Here is a 19,146-nt window from a genome sequence, read left to right as displayed (position 1 = left end):
GAACTTGCTTCATCTGAAAGGAAATGAAAATACCTATTAAATTAAAAAAAAAAGTTAAGCCATGAATTTTAATGAACATACAGTTATTTTGAAGCTCAGTTCCCAGAATTTCAGTGTAGGAAGAAACTTTAAAAATCATCAACACCAACTCCTAATTTTACAAGTGGAAACTAAGATGCAGAGACGTGGTTTGATCAAATTCTCTCAATGAATTAGTAACTGAATTGGGATTTGAACTCAGATCTTTTGATTACTAGTTCAGTTCTACCACTTGTCTCCACTTTCTCTATAATTCATCATACCATAGGAACAGAAATTAGTAGCTAGGAGGAATATTAGAATATTTAAGGGCAGGAGACTTTAATGCAGAGGGACTCCAATCCCTTAATTGTACTGATGAGGATATTGAGGTCCAAGGATTACTTGCTCACAGTTACACAAATGGGTAGTATTGAAGATGAGATTCAATCTCAGGTCTTCTTGATTCACTGCCTCTCAATTAAGAACTGCCACTGATACTTTTTTTATTCCATAAAATAAATAAATAAATAGATTAAGAGATAAATAAATAAATAAACAAATAAAACAAGAACTGATTCACAATGGAACAGGTTCTCTTAATAGACAGTAAGATCCTCTTGTTTAAAATCCATTCAGTGTTGGATTAGCACTTACTGAGACTGCTGTAAAGGGGATGTCTAGTCTGCTATGAAGCAAGACTAGAAGGTATTATATGTGAAAGTTACAGAGATGCACATTCTTTTAAGATCTCTTCAAATTCTCTGATTTTTTTGAATTTCATCTCCTCATCTTCCTATTTGCCAAGTTTGTTATTAATTACGTTCTAGGTGCTGAAGATCCATTCTACATAATTTGTCTGTCCCGGGTCTTAGAATTTTTTATCCCATAAATCGAGATCATAAATAATCTGACAAGGCAATACATCTGAGCTATGGTCACTATCACTGGGACGAGAATAAGTATACTTTTTATAACAGAGATAGTTTAAACGTTAAGCAGAAAAAGTTTCCAGTGAATGTACTTAAGATCTTACTTTTAATCATTCTTTGGGAGTGGAATGATTATGTTCAATTGGCAAGAAATATGACATAACTCTTTCCACCCCTCCCTTCAAGTTGCTATTCTTCTCCTTCCCTAGGTTATCTTATCAATCTATGGTCTAGATGAGATCCGAGTCATAGAATTTCTATTTTGGAATGTCAGAAGTTATCTGATCAATTAATTATACCCAAGAAGAATATGCAATCTATTCTTGTGTACAAGAATTCCCTTTATAACATGCCTGGCAAATAGTGATCCAAACTCTGATTGAAGATTTTTCAGATTACCAACCTTCCAAGAAAGATCATACCCTTGTTATAGATTCTTTTGTTTCCTTGATAGGATTTTAATCCAAACTTTTACCTATAAAGAGAAAATGGAAAAAGGTATTGGTTTGGAAGTCTGAATACCAGACTTCTAATTCCATTATAACTTCTTTCTCATTGTATGAACAACTTTCTTCTCTTGGTCTGTTTCCTCTCCTGAGAATAGAACCTGGACTAGATAATAATTTTTTTAAAGCAGTAATATTGTGGTCATGTTTATTTCAAATTTTTAGCATACATTTATATGTCATTTCTTTTACATAGAGTTATGGGGTTACTTTGATACTAGAAAAAGAAAAGAAAGAAAGTAGGGAAGGTCAATTAGATCATCACTTTTGATCCCTTCTAGTTCAGATATTAAATGGTTCTATGAAATCATAACAAATATTTATGTTAAGTAGATTACATCTATTTTAAAATGGACTTTGGTAATTATTACTGTTTCTCATTCATCTCAAGCTAGATAACATGAAAGAAATAATCAAATAATCATTTCTAAATTTCTTTTCCTCATCTTGTCAATTTGTTCAAAGCATCAGATCCTTGTAGATATACTTTCTAGCCACATATATTAAATAAAATGACAGAAATATCTCATCAATATATTCATGTAATTTCTTTCTCCCCACATTGATTTATTTATTCCTCAGTAACTTATAATTTCACAAAATCCCCAAATTTCTATTGTATATGCATAGTCCCTATATAGCTTGCACCATTTATAGCCAGCTTTATAGCCAACTTCCTCCCATTAAGTCAAAATTTTTCTCGTTATAGCTTTCATTTATTGAATCTGATTTTGTATGTAGGGATGAACAAAAACAAAGACAATGCCTCTTACATAATATATTTTAAAATATTTGAAGAAAGCAATAGTTGCCCTCTCCAACTCCCTCAGCAATGATTTTATTCTTCACAGTAAATATCTCTTTTTTCTTCCACTGTTGCACATAGAGAGTATAGTGGAAGAAAAAGTTGCATTTGTAGTCAGTATCCTGACTTTAAATTCTTTCAAGATGTATTTGGGTAGACTGGATAACTAACTGATTACTGTAGAAGGAATTTATGTATAAGTTTGACTAGAAAACCTCTGAACTCCAATACGATTTTTATATTCTATAGTTTTGGGACATTACATGGTTTTGAATATAGCCAACCTCTTCTCATGTTCATTTTATCACTGTCCCTCTCTTCACTGCAGCATGTAGACAAAATGGTAATACTTCTGATCAGAAAGAGTAATGGAATTAGAGGCCTCTCTCATTTTGGTCACTAACATTTCATGAAAGTAGTCTAAGATCACATTCTCTTTTGATTATATGTTGCCCTCCTCTTGTATTGATCTCACAATACAATGAAATCTCAAAGTTTTTGAAGTATGTCTTCCCCATCTTATATTTGTATAGTTTGAAATAAACTTAAAAATGCTACTTTATATTTTTTCCCTATTAAATTTCATATTGTTAACTTTAGGTCACTGTCATAGCCTATGGGAATTTCTTTGGGTCCAAATTTTATCAAGGGAATTAACTATTCCCTTCCACTAATATTAATTTTAAATGTAGTAAGCAATCTATATCTTTATACAAGTCACCGATTAAATTATGAGAGAATATGACCAAGCCTGAGTTATTGTTTTACAGACTTCTCTCAGGGCTGATTCAGTCTACTAATTCATCCTCTTTGGGCACAATCAATAATGAAGTTTGAGCACAATTATATTATTATTTCTCTTCATTTATTCCATCTCTTCATCCTCTATACCAATATATCATAAGAGGCTATGTCAAATGCCTCAGTAAATTACATTAAAATGCCTTTGGAATTGACCTTTTTTGATCTATTATTGAAGCCTGACAAGAAAGAAAAGATGATTAATTCCTGTATAATTTGTTCAAAATGAATCCATTTTGGCCTTCACAAGTGCTCAGAAAGCATTCCTCTATTAATTCATATTTTCTATTAGAAGTCAAATTCAGGGGCGGCTAGGTGGCGTAGTGGATAAGGCACCGGCCCTGGAGTCAGGAGTACCTGGGTTCAAATCCGGTCTCAGACACTTAATAATTACCTAGCTGTGTGGCCTTGGGCAAGCCACTTTACCCTGTTTGCCTTGCAAAAATCTTAAAAAAAAAAAGAAGTCAAACTCAACTGGTCTCTAATTTGAAGAATTCATGTTTCTTTCTTTTTTAGATATTGACATATTTGGCTATTTCTTCTTCTACAATATGGTCTTCCATCCACTCTGAAACTTTAAAAATAATTTAATAATCACATGCTTAAATTCTTTCTATATAAATCTCTTCCTGATAACTTGAACTCAAGAGCAAGCTATCTGTTCTCTAATCATCTTGGATTGTAATTCCATAAGGTAAATGACTCCCAAGTTGCCACTTCCAAGCTTGGAAATAATGAGCTGCATTTGTTAATATTTTGTGATGAACATCACATTTGATTTTAGTTGACATTGAGTATGCATAAATCCTGGGCTGAGATGACTTCCACCTTGGGTGAGTGGAGAAAAGACTAAGGCTAAGGGATATAGAGCATGACTTCTCCAACTTCATCACTCCCTGAAGTTCAATCTGCACTTTTTATTGCAGTTCTAGTAGTCTTATCATAATACCTGAAATCTGAGAGACAGTAGGTAAGAACCTCTGGGGATAAGAGTAAGAAGGAAGGAAAAAAATCACTCAACTCCTTTTGAAATATAGATGTCATTGGTAGGAAAATTTGAAAGAACTTCAATTTAACAAATATTTTATTAAGCATTTATTTTAATATATGTATTCACTGAGCTAGGTCCCAAGGATACAAAGACAAAACCAAAACAGGCCCTGGCCTTTTAGGAGATTATATTCTGTAATTTATATTCTACAATTATATGCAATTCTAGCGTTTAGTTAGCATTTATATAATACTTTAAAGTCTGAAAAACACTTTACCAATATTTTTTCATTTTTATGCTCACAACCTCCCTGGGAGATAGATATTATTATCCCTATTTTTTAAGATGAGAAAACTGAGACAGAGGTCAAGTGTCATATGAGAGTCATACATCTAAAAAGTATCTAAGGATAGATTTGAACTCAGATCTTCCAGAACCCAGATTCAGTATTCAATTGCACTCCCTAGTTCAATATAATATTACAATGTAATTTAAAATGGACAGCTGGATGACCTAGTGGATAGTGTTAGACCTGAAGTCAGGAAGATTCATTTTCCTGAATTCAAATGTAGCTTCAGACACTTACTACCTGTGTGACCCTAGGCAAGTCTCTTAACTCTGTTTGCCTCAATCATCTGTAAAATGAACTGGAGAAGAAAATGACAAATTACTCTAACATCTTTGCCAAAAAAACTCCAAATAGGGCATGAAAAGTCAGATGTGACTGAAATGATGAATAAGAAAACTTATAATGGAGAAGTTAACTATCTTTTTTTGGGGAAGGAGAGGCCAATAAGGGATAATTTCATGACGGAATTGACTCCTAAGTAGAATTTTGAAGCACAGTAAGGCTTCTGACAGGCTAAGAGAGGAGAGTGTGCATTTCAAGTATGGGAGATGATTGGTGAGAAGGTACAGAGATTAGAGAGAGGGAGAGAGATCTAGTTTGAAAAGAATTGATGAGTCCATTCAGACTGGAACAAAGAGTATGAGAAGGGCACTGATGTTAATTAAATCTAGAAAGATAGGTTGGAACCAAATTGTGAAGGATACTAATTTTTTAGGACCAAGGAATTCATATATTATCCAGAGGATCTTTGAGGGAAACCTGTGCCTTTGGAAAAGAAATATGTTTCAGGGGGATCATGGATCATATCATAGAGTCTGTAATTTAGATATTAAAAAATATATCTTTTTCAAATTAATAATAACAGCATTTACATGGTGCTTTAAGCTTTTCAAATATCCTTTCATTTGATACTCACCTCTTTAGGAGGTAGGTGTTATTATTCCCATTTTATAGATGAGGTAGAAATTAAGTCACATCACAGAGCTGATTCTTTCCCAGTTGACTTGGCTGTCTTGGATGGGACTTCTGGACATTCTTCCTATTTCCTGCTTATCTTTAATGAGAAACATCTCTCCTTCATATAGGATTTTCCATCTTCACGTGCTCTCTCTCTCTCTCTCTCTCTCTCTCTCTCTCTCTCTCTCTCTCTCTCTCTCTCTCTCTCTCTCTCTCCCTTCTTTGATGTCTCAATCCACTGGGGACTTTTAGTCTCTGGGAAACTTGTTAGTGACAATCATGGGAATTTTCTTCTGTCTAGATCCCTTTCTCCCTCTCCAACTAGGAAAATCTCTTTGGGGCATACTTCTTAAGAATTTATGCTCTTAGCCATCCAGTGGGGCATAGAAAATCTCCATCATGATACCTCTCTTCCTAGCTATAGCAGACTGCCTTGATCAATCTTGTAGTTGTTCAGCTAAACTTTTCATTTTATTTCTTGATTATGCCAAGGTTTTCTTTCTTTCTTTTTTTGGAGTTCTTGATTCTTGATGAATCTATGAGTATTCCTTGACTGAAATTATGTTATCTTTTTTCTTGTTCAATCATTCCAAGAATGGAGATTATGAATTACAGCAAATTTCTGTGGTCAACTGGAGAAGCAAAAAATGTCAAATTGGATTATTTTCCAATTATAATTATATATATATATATATGTATATATACTTTATATAAATGTTATGCTATAAATGGTATTTATAATCCAATATGGTAGAATGAATTAATCAATAAACATATATTACGCACTGTATAGGCATACAAAGACAAAAGTCAGTCTGTTAGTAAATATTTATTAAGAACCTATTATGTAGGAGCAGCTGGGGCAACAGTGGAGGGAGCACTGTCCTTGTAGTCAGGAAGACCTGAGTTCAAATCTGATATCAGACACATGATATTAGCAAGCTGTGAGATTTTGGGCGAGTAATTTAATCACATTGCCTTACAAAAAACAAAAAAAAGAACCTATTATGTGTAGCCTTTGGGTTAAGTGTTGGGCATACAAAGAAAATCAAATAAATATTCCTTGCTCTCAAGGAACTCATAGTCTAATGCAAAGGCAACCTAAAAACAACTTTGTCCAAATAAGCTATATATACAGGATTATTTTCCATTTATGCTGTATGTAGTTTATTTGAATTTATGTTCTATTAGGGGAGAAAATATATATACACAATGCTTAGGTGAAATATATGAAAAATAAATGCAAGTAATTTTGGGGGAAGGCACTAATAACTGAAGAGATTAGGAAAAGTTTCATGTAAGGAATAGCACTGAACTGAACTTTGAAGGAAGCTATGACACAGGTAAGAAGGAAGTATAGAGGGATGATCTTTCAAAGGTGTGAGAAAAGAAAATGGAATGTTGTTTGTGAATAGTAAGTAGACCAGTGTAGTTGTTTATAATTAGCCTGAAGAGAAAGACTGGAGCCAACTTGTGAAGAGCCATAAAAGCATCAAAGAGAATTTGCATTTGTATCTTGAGGCAATGGAGGACCACTGGAGCTTAAGAAGTAGAAAAAAAGAAACAAACCTCCATAAAGCACCCATTACATGCCAGTTACTGTCCTAGGTACTCACGGAGGTTGGTACTATTTTTATCCCCATTTTATAGATGGAGAAACTGAGCTAAGTATTGTCATACCTACAGGACAGAGGTTAAGTGACTTGCCTAGAGTCCCACAGATAATAATCATCTTGGGTATAAACTCAGGTCTTCTTGATTCCAGGTCCCATTTTGACATCTTAGTGGATGGAGTGAGATGTTGTTCTATGCTTAGTTTTTACCAGACTGTTTTACAGTTTTCCCAGAAATATCTAGATAGTAAAGTTCTTAATCCAAAAGCAAGATCTTTGAGTTTATCCAGCATAAAATGATTATGGTAATTTACTTCTGTATACTGTATATCTAAAATAGTCAATTGATCGACCTTTGTAGTTCTTATTCTATACTAGATTGTTTTGATGATTATTGCTTTGTAATAGAGTTTTAAATCTAATTTTCCTTCACATTTTAAAAAAATGATCTTCTTGATTTTCTTGACCTGTTCTTTTAGATAAATTTCATTATTATCATTATTATTTTCTCTATAAAATAATACTTTGGTGGTTTGCTTGGTATGGTATTGAATAAGTAAGTTAATATAAGTAGAATTGTTATTTTTGTCACACTGGCTTGGCCTATCCATGAACTATTAATATTTATCCAATTGTTTAAATTTCTTTTTTTTGTCTGTAAAAAGCGTTTTGTAATTTTATTCATATAATTCTGTGTTTTTGGCAGGGAGATTCCCAAGTATTTTATTCAGTCTGTAAAATGCAATTTCTTATGCAAATTTAATCTTCTCTGAGGTACCACCTCACACCTCTCAGACTGGCTAATATGACCAGAAAGGATAATGATTATTGTTGGAAGGGCTGTGGGAAATTTGAGACACTAATACATTATTGGTGGAGCTGTAAACTCATCCAGCCTTTCTGGAGAGCAATTTGGAACTATGTTCAAAGGGCAACAAAACTGTGTATAACCTTTAATCCAGAAATGCCACTACTGGTCTATACCCTGAAGAGATGATGAAAAAGTGTAAAAACATCACTTGTACGAAAATATTCATAGAAGCCCTGTTTGTGGTGGCGAAGAATTAGAAATCAAGTAAATTGGGGAATGGCTCACCAAACTGTGGTATATGTATGTCATGGAATACTATTGTTCTATTAGAAAACAGGAGGGATGGGAATTCAGGGAAGCCTGGAGGGATCTGCATGAACTGATGCTGAGTGAGATGAGCAGAACCAGAAGAACATCATACACACTAACAGCAACATAGGGGTGATGATCAACCTTAATGGACTTGCTCATTCCATCAGTGCAGCAATCAGGGACAATTTTGGGCTATCTGCAAAGGAGAGTACCATCTGTATCCAGAGAAAGAACTGTGGAGTTTGAACAAAAACCAATGATTATTACCTTTAATTTAGGGAAAAAACCCTGATATCTTATTGTCTGATCTTGCTATCTCTTATGCTTTATGTTTCTTTCTTAAGGACATGATTTCTCTCTCATCACATTCAAATTGGATCAATGTATACCATGGAAACAATGTAAAGACTGACAAATTGCCTTCTGTGGGGGGTGGGGGGAGGGAAGTAAGATTAGGGGAAAAATTGTAAAACTCAAAATAAATAAAATCTTAAAAAAAAGTAAAATGCAGTTTCTTTTTCTATCTCCTGCTGTGTTTTGTCAGTCATGTATCAAAAATGCTGATGATTTATGTGAATTATTTTGTGTGAGATTATGTTTCAACTTTGCTAACATTAATTATTTCTACTAGTTTTTAGTTAATTCTTTAGGATTCTCTAAATATACCATCATATTAACTACAAAGAATTATAATTTTGTTAACTCATTGCCCATTCTTACTTAAAGTATTTAAAAATATAAAATTTCCTCTATGTATATTCACCAAATGTTGACATACAGTTTTTTTTCTTTTAGTTTTTTTTTTTTTTGCAAGGCAACGAGGTTAAGTGGCTTGCCCAAGGCCACACAGCTAGGTAATTAGGAAGTGTCTGAGGTGGGATTTGAATTCAGGTCCTCCTGACTCCACCGTGCCACCAAGCCACTCTCTGTCATACAGTCTTATTGTTCCCATTCTCTTCAATGAAAGTGTTGATTGTTTTTATGATTTGTTCTTGAATTCATTCATCCTTTAGCATTAGATTATTTTGTTTACACTTAATTTTTATTTTATGCTCCCAAGACGCTTTGCTGAATGTAATTTTATGCATTGTTGTTAGAAAAAGGCAATTAATATTACTGCTATTTTTGTAATTGTGAGGTTTTTATGTCCTAATACATGGTTAATTTTTTATGAAGATGCTATAAATAGTTGAGAAAAAAGTATACTCATTTCTATTACCATTTCAATTTTCTCCAGGGGTTTATTATATGTAACTTTTCTAAAATTCTATTCATCTTATGTACTTTATGATTAGATTTATCTAGTTCTGAGAGGGGTAACGAGATCTCTGACAGTACAGTTCTATTTCCTTTTTTTAAAGAATTCAATTTTTCCTTTAAGAATTTGTTTGCTATGGTATTTGATGCAGATATATATTTAGTATTGATATTACTTCTTTGTCTATGGTACCTTTTTAGCAAAATATGGTTTCTTTGATTATGTTTTTAATTAGGGCTATTTTTGCTTCTGTTTTGTCTGACCTTATGATGGTTACTCATGCCTTTTATGCTTCAATGGAAGCATAAGAGATTCTGCTCCAATCTCTTATTTATTTCTGTGTATATCTCTATGTTTCAAGTATGTGTCTTGTAAGCAACATATTGTTGGATTCTGGTTTCAAATATTTTCTGCTTTCTGATTCCATTTTGTGAGTGAGTTCATTACATTTACACTCAAAGTTATGATTACTGTGTAATTCCCTCCATCCTGCTTTGATCTGTTTTAGCTTTTTTTTACCGCTTTTTTTTACCCTGTTCCTCCTCAAAAAAATCTATTTTGCAGCTAATCACTTGCCCTACTCTTTTTTCTTAACCAAGGGGAGGCCTCTCCCACTTCCCAGTTGAATAGGAGAAATTTCTATACCCATCTGTATATATATGTGTGTGTTTGTATATGTTTGTGCATGTGCATTTTTCCTTTTTTTGAATCAATTCAGATAAGAGTGAGCTTCATTGCTCACTTACCCCTATTTCCCCTCCACTATAAAAATTCTTCCTTGCATGAGGAAGATGTGAGATATTTTTTTCCATTCTTCTTTTCCCTTCACCCTTCTTCTAGTGCATCCCTCTTCTTCACTTTTCCACTTAATGAAATTATCCCAACATAATAAAGTCACAACCACATTCTTTGTCTGTTAACACCTTTTAACTACCTTAATAATAATAAAGTTCTTAGGAGTTTATATATATATATATATGTATATATATATATATGTCATTTTTCCATACAAAAATGTAAACGCTTAATCTTAAGTTTTTAAATTTCTCTTTCATGTTTATCTTTTTATGTTTCTCTTGAGTCTTGTATTTGAATGTTAAATTTTCTATTTAGCTCCAGTTTTTGCATAAGGAATTTTAAAAAATCCTCTATTTCACTAAATATCAATTCCTCCCCCCTCCAAGGATTCTACTCAATTTTTTTTGGATAGGTTATTCTTTATTGCAATCCCACCTCCTATGCCTTTTGGAATATTATAAGTCCTCCCCTCCTTTACATTGGTAGCTGCTAAATCTTATGTGATTTTGATTATGGATCCATGGTTTATTTCTGTCTTCTTGCAGTATTTTCTCCTTGACTTGGAAGCTAAATGAGTTACAGGAGGAAAAAGACAATAAAACTGTACAACTGGGATACCTCAATTTCTCCCTCTCATAACTAGACAAATATCACTACAAAAATAAGGAGATACTTGAATAGAATTTGAGAAAAGTTAGATATGATAGATATCTGGAGAAAATTGAATGGAGTTAGAAAGAAATATTCCTTTTTTTCTGAGCAGGACATGGTACCTATACAAAAAAAGTGTATTATTTCTTTAAAAAACCCTCAAAATCAAATATAGGAGAGCAGAAATATTAAACACATTCTATTCAAATCATAATATAATGAAAATTACATTTAGTAAAAGAACATGGAAAGAGAGATTAAAGTTAATTGGAAAGTGATGTAATCCTAGGGAATGAGTGGGTTAAAAAACAAATTATAGACACAATAATTTTTATAAAAGAAAATGACTATAATGACACAACATATCAAAATTTATGGCATGCAGTCAAAGTAAGTTCTTAGGGGAAATTATGTATCCCTATTCCTTACATCAATAAAATAGAGAAAGAATAGATCAATAAATTGCATATGCAACTAAAAAAAGTTGGAAAAAGAATAAATTGAAATACCAAATTAGAAATCCTGAAAAATCACAGGAGAAATTAATAAAACAGAAAGTAAGAAAATCATCAAATAAAAATGAGTTGGTTTTATGAAAAACAGATAAGCATTGTTTAATTTGACTCAAAAATAGAAAAAAAGAAAATCAAATTACTAGTATCAAAAATGAAAGGGGCAAATTCACCCCCCAAATGGGGAGGAAATTAAATTAATAATTAGGAGCTATTTTGCCAGTTGTATGGGCATATATAAAATGGACAAATATTTGCAAAAATTTAAATTGCCCAGATTAACAGAAAAGGAAATAGAATAACTACACTTTAGAAAAAGAAAATGGAAAAAGTCACCAATGAACTTCCTAATCAAAAATTCTAAGGTCAAGATGGATTTACAAGTGAATTCTACATTTAAACATTTAAAGAGTATTTAATGCTAATACTCTATAAACTATTTGTACAAATAGGTAAAGGAGTCCTACCAAATTTCTTAGTGACATATATATGGTGCTGAAAACTAAATGTGGAAGAACCAAAATAGAGAAAGCAAATTATAAACTAATTTCTGTAATGAATATTGAATTAAATAAATAAATAAATTGAATTAAACAAAATACTAGCAAAATGTTTATAGCACATCACAAGAATCATAACTATAACCAGGTGGACTTTATGCCAGGAATATAGGACTGGTTCAATATTAGGAAAATTATCAATATAATTGATCATATCAATAACAAAACCAACAGAAATCATATTATTATCTCAATAGATGCAGAGAATGCTTTTGACAAAATATAGCACCCTTTCCTACTAGAGAAAATAGGAATAAATGGAGCTTTATTTAAAATGATAAGTAGTATCTATCAAAACTCTAAATGCTCTAAAATACTATTGTTTAGAAAAATCCAATTAAGAGAACTTTGAGGAACTATTTCACACCTATGAGACTGCTTAACATGATAGAAAAGGAAAATGATAAATTTCAGAATGTACATGGGAAAACTGGGACACTAATACATTGTGGGTAGAATTGTGGAATGATCCAATCATTCTGGAGAGCAATTCAGAACTTTACCCAAAGGGCAATCAATGGCTACTATATCTATATCCTAAAGAGATCATAAAAATGGTAAAAGGATGCACATGTACATAAATATAAATAGTAGCTCTTTTTGTGTCAAGAAAGAATTAGAAATTGAGGGCATGTTCATCAATTGGAGAATGACTGGACAAGTTGTGGTATATGAATGAGATGGGCTCGTATTGTATTATAAGAAATGATGAGCAGGGAGATTTCAGAAAAACCTGGAAAAACTTACATGAATTGATGCTGAGTAAACCAAGAAACATTATATATATGATGGGGGACAAAGTACACAGGTATAGGGTGCTGTCAATGAAAAGTTACAGAGATGGTAGATAGAATGATATGAAGGAGAAAAAGAAATTATTCTAGTATAGCTGGATTATAGAGAATATGGATGAGGATTAAGTTGTGAATTCATGCTGTTGATTCAATCCATGTGAAAATTTTCTTCCTCTTTTATTCTTTTGACTCTACTGTTCTATCTCATCTCATTTGGTCATGTAATTCTTCAAAGCATTGAATTGCATTCACATGTAATTTGTGTGTATATATATATATATATATATATATATATATTCATGCCATTAGAATTATTCCATGTATTCTGAGCTCAATTCACACATTTTAAATTAATTCTATTCATTCATTCAATAATTGTTAATCTTGATTCATAAATTAGTTTTCTGTTATGGTGCATAGTCAGTCAGCAAACCAACAAACCAGGTCCTCATACAGAGTAACTCCTCCATAAATGTTTGTTAACATTTCAGAATCAGAGACAAGGCAGGAGAAACCAGATAAGTGTTTTTTACATTTCTCCTACTGGGCATCTCCTAGCAGCCAGAACACCAGTGACTACAGATTCTTCCTGACGATTTGAGCTCCTCTATCATGAAAGAGAACCTGGTAATTTTTCTGATCCTGGTTGTATCTAATATTCTTTGGGAATATACAATTCTTAGTTAATATTAAGCAGGAAAAAGTTTCTTCTTGTCCTGGTCCCTGTCTCTTTGTAATTAATCTATTCCTATTTTTTTCATTGTTTCAGGCATTTTGAGCTAGAAGGAATCTTTGCTGATAGATAAATCTAGAAAGCTTAGTCATTGTTACATTCAGTAAATAGTTTCCCAAAACTTGCTCAGGATGATACAATGAGATTAAAGTTAAATTTATGGGATGAGAATTTAGGTCTCCTGAATTCTAGTCCTATGTTTTCGTTGTGTGATACTTTTTGTCTTTGCACCTATCTCTTGATCTCTGGAGTATGGAGGGATACAAATGCTTATATGGTTATTTTTATACTTTAATTAATCCATGACTTCATTAGTGGAAATAGTCACTCCCTTGATGCAAATCACAACCCTTATAATTTTGGTAATATTTATGTTATGTTTTCTCATAAATCTTTCAAGGAGGATCTATCAAAAATACTGGAAATCTTTTTCTTTTAATATCTAGTTCAGACAATCTGACAACTTTCCATAGCTATTGTATATAAGTCCAAGGTTTGCCTTGGGAACAATACAGTCCATTCCCAGAATATCTCTTCCTTGCCTTATGCTATCTTGTTTGGGAAAATAAACTATATCCATTCTCAAATCTCTTGGCTTTAAATCCAAGTGTAATTAGCAACCTGCCTCCTTTTTCTCCAGTAGGGAAAAGTTGGACCCAAATCTTTGTTTTATTCTGATTTGGGAAATAATAAGGTTGTTAGTTTGCCTCTTGGACACCTAGAATGCCAAAGAATTAATTTTCCTTTCCAGTTTTGAATGCTTTTAATTGTTAAAATCTTTCATATATTGAGATTTCGATCTTTCTTTTCTATGATCCTGATGCTATTAGCTGGAGTTATGCAGAAGAGGTCCATTTCCTTTTCCCTCCTGGGAATCCTTTAAATATTTGGTGTTAGAGATTATTTTACCCCATTTTCCTTATCTTCACCAAATTAAGTATATTAAATCCATCATATCTTATAGTTTGAGTATCACTAGTATCCATTCAACTTGCTTGAGAACAGGACATACTTTTTTATCCAGTACAATCCTTGATGTAATTCCCTCATAAGGAAGAGCACCCAATATTTTGGCAGCCTTCCTTTAGGTTTCTGGATATTTCTGAACATATTATTAGCATAATTTCCCCTGAGATGGGAATATTATAATATTTTTTCTTTAAGGTAAGGAAGAATCATTACTATAAATATGATTCCTTAATACTTTAAACCAGTGGAACACACACACACACACACACACACACACACACACACACACACACACACACACTTCATTTCTTCTCTTTTGCTATATGACAATCCTGTTTTCCTGTCTGATTGCACTCTTTAATGATATATTCAGACTACTTCAGGGGTATTTTAGTGTAAAGTGAAAAGATTAGGCTGCAAATGGAAAATTTAGTATCCTGAAAAGTGACCAAAGTCAGAATCACATAAACATATTTTTATAGAATTTCTTTTTCTTTTTTTTTTTTTCTTTTTTCCTTTTTCTTTTTTGCAAGGCAATGGGGTTAAGTGGCTTGCTCAAGGCACACAGCTAGGTAATTATTAAGTATCTGAGGTCACATTTGAACTCAGGTACTCCTGACTCGAGGGCCGGTGCTCTATCCACTGTGCCACCTAGCTGCCCCTCATATAGATGAGGAACTGAGGCAGACATGGCATAGAATTTCAGTGTAGGAAGAGAACTCAGTTCAAACTATAACCCCAAAGAACATCACTTTTTTTCTAGTGATAGATAATGTTTAATATTTAAAAACAAAACAAAAATAAAATAAATAACCCCCCAAACAACCCCCTGAAACAAACAAAAATCCAGACTAAATAAAATCTACAGTAAACGTACCCAGCAAACATCTGTATATGCAAGTAAATATTGTGTCTGTTAACTGCAGCATGGACCTCAAACAAACTATATAGAAATGTTCTGGGAGGTTGGGGTGGATAGAGGAGGGGTAGTCACAGATTTTAACTCATGGGAGGAGACAAGATGGGGGGAAATGAAAGGGGGGGGGAAATCAATATTTTTCTTAATTCTGTCCATATAAATATATTCATAAAGACCAAAAAGAGGAAGAGGAGATGGGGTGGTAGGAGAAGGGGAGGAATGGGGGAGTGTGGGACCCCTCATACCACCCGTCCCCAAATGAAAGAAACGTACTGGGTCCAGGATGGGAAAAAGGGATGTCCAAAAAAGGAGGGAGAGGAGTAGAGGGGGAGGGAGGCAGAGAAGAGAGAAGCCACCCAGAGAAAGGGAGGGAACGTGTGCGCGCGCGCTATGGCCCGATCTCCCCAGCTCCGTGCAGGTTCCCATGTGTGTCTGGACCAGCCTCTCCGTCTGGGCTTTCTCTGCGTCCCTGGCCCGGGCCACCCCGCCCCAGCCCGTGGGCTGGCCTCTGCCCCTCCCCTGCCACTCCGGGATCCTCAGCTCTTAGTTCTTTTTGGCCTCTCGAAGTCTGAAGCGATAACGGAGTGGTGGAGGCGGAGGGAGGCGTGCTGGGCCGCCCGCCCGGGGGTGAGGCCGCCAGGTCTGTGTGCCGGCCCTTCTCGGCGGTCCCGTTGTCGCCCGCCCCTGCCCCTGGCAGCCCCTGGCAGCCCCGGGCAGCCCCGGGCAGCCCCTGGCAGCCCCTGGATCTTGGCTCCGGGCATGGCCAGCTGAGTGAAGGGCGTGTCGGCCTCCGTGCGCGTGATGCCCTCGGGGCGATCCGTGCCCTCCGACTCCTGCTCCGGGACAACAGCCGCAGTCCCCAGGGCGGCGGGGGCAGGTTTGAGTGCCTGCCTCTTCCCTGGGTTTCCAGGCTTCATTCCCGTCGGAGAACAGATGGACAGACTGTACCGTAATGGCTGGTCCAGGAAGGAGTAGTGCCCATTGCCCTGGACAGGGCCAACAGGTGCGGGCACCGTGTAAGGACAGGACAAGGGCTGATGGGGTGGGGGATTGAGTGGGATACGGGTATTGATCTGGGGCTATCTTCAGGCTTGTACAGGTCTCCTGGCTTCGCAGGCTGGTCCAGGCTGGTCCATGCTGGTCCATGCTGTAGTGTTTTCAATGACTCCACAGAACCACAGATGGGGTCTGTGGGGAACACTGGGCACATTCAGTTGCATGACCACCACAACCGTCCAGATGGGGACACTCCTGAGTACTGCTGTGGCATCTGTGGTGGGCTGCAGGGGGAAGGAGACTGAGGCATCTGGTACTGCTCAGAGCCAGGGGGCTGCAGAAACCCTACTGAAGGGCCTGTGCCATTCTGCTGTGCTGGTAGAATCACCCTGTCGTCCGCAGGCCTGCTCCCTGCTGGTAAGCGCTCCTGCACTGACTGGCCAGCAGGGAGCAGCAGGCCTGCCAGACCGCATTCTGGGACTCATTGGGAGCTTGGTATGAAGGTAGCAGAGTATCCTGGACCACTAGGTCTTGTGTCTGGTCCCCCATGTTGCTCCTCTGGTTGCTGAGAAGGCCTTGCTTCTGTGGCTGCTGGATACCCATCAAGCCCTGGTAGGCTGCCTGCTGCTGGTTGGACATTATGGGCTGTAACCCAGGTTGCTGAGATAGCTGAGGCAGCTGCTGACCATGCTGGGGGCTGTAGGCCATCGGGTGAGACAGGCCAGTCTTGCTGGTTGGAGTTGGGATACTGCCCAAGAGGAGAGTAAAAAACCTTTATCTGTTGTGGGGGCTGTATGGAGCCCTGAGACTACAGGTCTTGGGCCAGGGGAGCGTGGCTGGAGGTGAGGAGAGGCTGGTCTGTGGAGGCCATGATGAAGCCAGGCTGTGGAGGGTGTTGGGAGAGAAGTGGGGGCTAGAACATGGCTGAAGATGAATCAGCTGCTTTGGGGGAACCTTGTCAGCTGAGGCTCATCTGCCCAAAGGGGTTGCTGAGATCATCCGTCATATTGTACTTTTGGGGTGGAGAGACTGGCAGGAGGACTTGGAGACAGGAGCCTGGAAAGTACTGAACAGGCTGCTGGGAGTCCTGCAAAGCTGAGACGGCCTGGAAGATCACGTGGTTACTGGGGGGTGGCTGTTCCTGGGCTGTGGGTGGGAGAGCTGGATGCTGGTGCTGCTGCTGCTGGGGAGCACAGGGGAGAAGGCCCTGGACAGGCTGGGAGGAGGTGACCTGGCTGCACACTTCTGGGGCACCAGGGCTAAATCTGGCCTGGAGATTCTTCCTGCACTGTCTCCTTGATTGCTCCCAGTGCTGTCACCCTGGGTGGCCACAGAAGCTTCTGGCTTTGGTCACAAAGACTAGGGACAGAGCCATCTGAGTCTGTGCTGCTCCAAGGTTGGGGCTCCAGAGATTTGAACTTGCTGTCTGTGCTGCTCTGTTGGCTGCTCAAAGTACAACTCAACCCCTCACGGTTGCCCTGGTCATCATCCTGGTCCATGCTGGAGTCATCTCTTTTCAGGATGAACCTCTGTTGAAATTCTACATTCTTCTCATCTTTGAACCTCTATTCAGATATCCTTGTGTTACTGGTTTTGTTGATGATGACAGCTTTTCCAGTTTGTTAACATTGTGGTCCATTCCAAAACAGGCAGCAACCCAGTGTAATGGCATCTGGTGAGATGAGGTCATCTGAGGAAATTTCTTGAACTGGTTATTGTTGTCATTAATGAATTACAGAATCACTTGTTCTAACTTTAGCAGTCCCTTAGGCTTTTTTTTTAGTGTATTTACTAGAAATTCATGTAGGTTTATTCCAGTGAGTCTGTGTATTCTTGACTGTAGTCTCTAGACAGCATTTGCCTTGGGACTTTTCCTTTATTTTTGTCTTCCTCTTCCTTTTTTGATCCATCTTTTGTAGACTTCTCTTCTTTATCAGAGGGGCCACTGATATGCAACTGAATTATACCCTGGGTAACCAGTGGCTCATCAACAAAAGGAGCACTGCCGCATCACTACACACACTGCCAGGTGCCGCACCAGCTTCAGTTTAGTTGGACTTAGCTCTTTTTCTGGCATGTCCATGGTTGGAAGACTGTTTCTGTTTCTCCTGCCGAACACTAGGATCCTTAGCCTCCTTCTCAATCTCTTCCTTACTTGGTGACTTGGATGCAAACTTATCCTTGCGTACAGACTCTTCCACCAGCTTTCCCCCCCCTTATTCTTTCATTATTTCCAAGGTCTCTTGAATAGTGTTACTGTTAGATATCTTCAACAGAATATAGCAGAGTCTATGGACACTTGCTAGTCCTCGTCTGCCCCACTAGGGGTTCTGGCTGTCTCCTCACCCTGCCCCCGGCATGGCTCTGCCTGTACCCCGCTTTCCCCTGGAGTACCCCCTCCCTCACTGTTGTGGCCTCAGGGGCCACTCACTACCCCACACTACCTAGGGGGAAGGAGGGTGCACTGCGTTGCCCCCCCACCTCCATCACTTTTTTTTTGCTTTTTAAATTTATTTTTTATTCTCATTTTGTACAAATGTTTTTTTACATTAATAAAATATACTTGTTTACAAGTAAACAAAATACCCCTCCTCCCATGAATGTAGATAGACTTGCTTGGGTGAAAAAGTAAAGGAGAGAGAAAAAAAATTAAAATTAAAAAAATAATAGTAATAATTGTAGGTATGGCCAGGTGGCGCAAAGGACGAAGCACCAGCCCTGGATCCACGAGCACCCAAGCCCATATCCAGCCTCGTAAACCCAATAATCACCCAGCCATGTGACATGCAAGCCACCCAATCCCCACTGCCCTGCAAAAACCAAAAAGAAGAAAAAAAATATGACCCAAAATAAAATAAAAT

General features: G+C 36.8%; 1 pseudogene; it reads right to left on the bottom strand.

The window, feature by feature from the left end:
- Window positions 1-9: 9 nt before the first annotated feature.
- Window positions 10-18,772, bottom strand: LOC141512238 (R3H domain-containing protein 2 pseudogene; annotated as a pseudogene).
- Between the last annotated feature and the right edge of the window lie 374 nt (window positions 18,773-19,146).

Source organism: Macrotis lagotis, chromosome 1 (assembly GCF_037893015.1).
Source record: "Macrotis lagotis isolate mMagLag1 chromosome 1, bilby.v1.9.chrom.fasta, whole genome shotgun sequence".
Classification (NCBI taxonomy): Eukaryota; Metazoa; Chordata; class Mammalia; order Peramelemorphia; family Peramelidae; genus Macrotis; species Macrotis lagotis.
This window is presented reverse-complemented; position numbering and strand designations above follow the sequence as displayed.